Source organism: Vulpes vulpes, chromosome 1, assembly GCF_048418805.1.
Source record: "Vulpes vulpes isolate BD-2025 chromosome 1, VulVul3, whole genome shotgun sequence".
Classification (NCBI taxonomy): domain Eukaryota; kingdom Metazoa; phylum Chordata; class Mammalia; order Carnivora; family Canidae; genus Vulpes; species Vulpes vulpes.
The window spans coordinates 107,481,315-107,483,875 of record NC_132780.1 but is presented as its reverse complement, the minus strand read 5'-3'; positions in this window follow the sequence as shown (position 1 = coordinate 107,483,875).

The window sequence follows — 2,561 nt, the reverse complement described above, 5'->3', positions numbered from 1 at the left end:
GTTTTGTTATACCTTCTAATATGCTTTGTAATTTTTATTCAAGAGCTTGATATAATCTACTGGGCAAGTGAAGGACCATAAGTAGGCCCCATTGCTAATGTGTTGGTAAGGTGTTGGGGGAGAGGAAGTATTATATAGCTCTTTAATTAGGTTTTAATCTTTTAGTGATCCTGGGCTCCTAGATTGTTAACTTCACAAGTGAATATCAATTCCTCCCCATTTAAGGCAGGACAGGATGTCTGGGCGTGGATGGGGGTAGGTAGGTGGAGAGTATGTCTCTTCCTTTACATAGAAAGAGGGAGCTAGAGTTGAGTATCTTCCTTCCCCTCCCCATGTCACTATGGCTCTGATAAAATCTCATAAGGTTAGTCTCTGATAAAATAGTTTCTCTTGAGGGCCTTATAAAGAACCTTGAGGCCTTATAAAGAACAAAATACGCAGGATCATTTTGACTATAGTTCTCAGTTTAAGTCATACTTTTATAATCATTTCATGTCCTTTCTATTTTGTTTTATTTCATTTATTATATTTTATTTATTTATTTCAGAATGTTTTCTTTTCCTCTCTTAGAAGCCTAAAGAGATGAAATTTTTCTCTGACCTTCAGTGTGGGAACCTGATTGAGCTTCTGGGAGTAACTCAAAAAAAAAAAAAAAAAGTGAGAATCTCCTATATAAGACCCTCTAGAGTTTTAAAATCTCAGACTTGTCCACACTGAGTCTCCAGCAATTCATCAGTTAAAGCTCAGGTTTTCCTACCTCAGAACTAGTTTCCATGGAGGTTTCTGCTTCAGTAAGTTGTGTTTCTCTGACTCTACCCCTCTGTCTCTCCAGTTTGAGGGACGGTGGTTTGCCCTATGATCTGATCTCACTTCTCTGACAAATTAAGAGGTCTTTTTGATTTTTCAGTTTCTTCAGGTTTTTTGTTTGTTTGTTTGTTTTGTTTTGTTTTACTTATTGTTAGGATGGAGTGACAATATCCAACCTCTTTATACACCATATTGGAAACTGGAAGTTCTACCTTAATTTTTTTTCAAGTGTACTTTGACCTTTGAAGTAATGCTTCTTTGAGTAATATGAATAGATCTGTCTGTGTTTCAATACCTAGTAACATACAAAATACATGACTTGAATATTTAAAACAATCTTGTATTTGGGAACGTTAAAGGATTCTGCTCAAAGTAACTATGTTTACATCTTCTTTTAAAAGACTACTTCTCAGGTACCTGGGTGGCTCAGTGGTTGAACCTCTGCTTTCAGCTCAGGTTGTGATCCTGAGGTCTTAGGATTGAGTCCCACATCAGGCTCCCCAATGGAGACTGCTTCTCCCTCTGCTTATGTCTCTGCCTCTCTCTCTCTGTGTCTCTCATGAATAAATAAATAAGATCTTTAAAAAAAATAAAAGACTACTTTTCACAATGGAATATATAGGAGATTTCAGAAAGACTACTGATAGAGAATAGTTAACTGGGGAAGAGATCACTGCCAAACTATAATTAAATTTAAATGCTGGAAGATAAAATACTTTTTTTCTATGTTGTCTCTCATAACAGCTCAGCACCTTCCTCACCATGTGACCATTGGGGCCTCTATTACTAAACATTGAGTAATGACTTTGTGACACTTATATAAATTAACTGATATGCTATCTTTCTGTTATCTCTTATGAAGCAGTTAAACAAAACACACACACACAACAAACAGAGCCAATTAACTCAATTGGGGGTCAATTTCAAAACTCATCTTTCAGAATACGGTTGTGATTAACAGTTTCTTTGCCTTATGTTCACGTTCTCAGATGCCATCTGCATTTCTTTCACAGTTGATATTAGAGATTAAGAATTTAGGGGGCATCTAGGTGGCTTAGTCAGTTAAGCATATGACTCTTGATTTCAGTTTGGGTCATGATCTCAGGGTTGTGAAATGGAGCCCTGAATTGGGCTTTGGGATGGGCATGGAGCCTGCTTGCAATTCTTTTTCTGTTCCTCCCTTCCTCCTTCTTTCTCTTTTCTTCTTCTTCTTCTTCTTCTTCTTCTTCTTCTTCTTCTTCTTCTTCTTCTTCTTCTCTCTCTCTCTCTCTCTCTCTGCCTCTCAAGCAAACAAACAAAGTGAATATACACTTAGGATTTCATGTATTTCCTAAGGTCTTTGTTCTTTTCAAGGAAAACTCATTTCTCTAAATTATTATTGAATCTGAAACACATTTCAAAATACTTGTTCCCTTTAGTAGACATAAGTTGATTTGCTCTTATAAAGGCATATGTACCTTTAGCAAAAAAAAAAAAAAAAAAAAAGTATCTTTTTGCAAAGTGAACTAGAATATCCCCAATATTTAAGTAATATTTTTTGCCCTCTGTAAGAAGAAAAGAGTTGAACCAAAAGGGAAAATTTTCAATAAAGGCAAGAAGGCATTTACTAAATTAGAAGCATGAATCTTCACTTACAGTGTTAAAATGTTTATATTACTGATAATCATTTTCAGATTGAGATATTTGTGTATGTGAAAGGTCACTTAAAATATGTGTCATCTGGATGGTTGTAGCAAATAAAATTTATCTAGTAT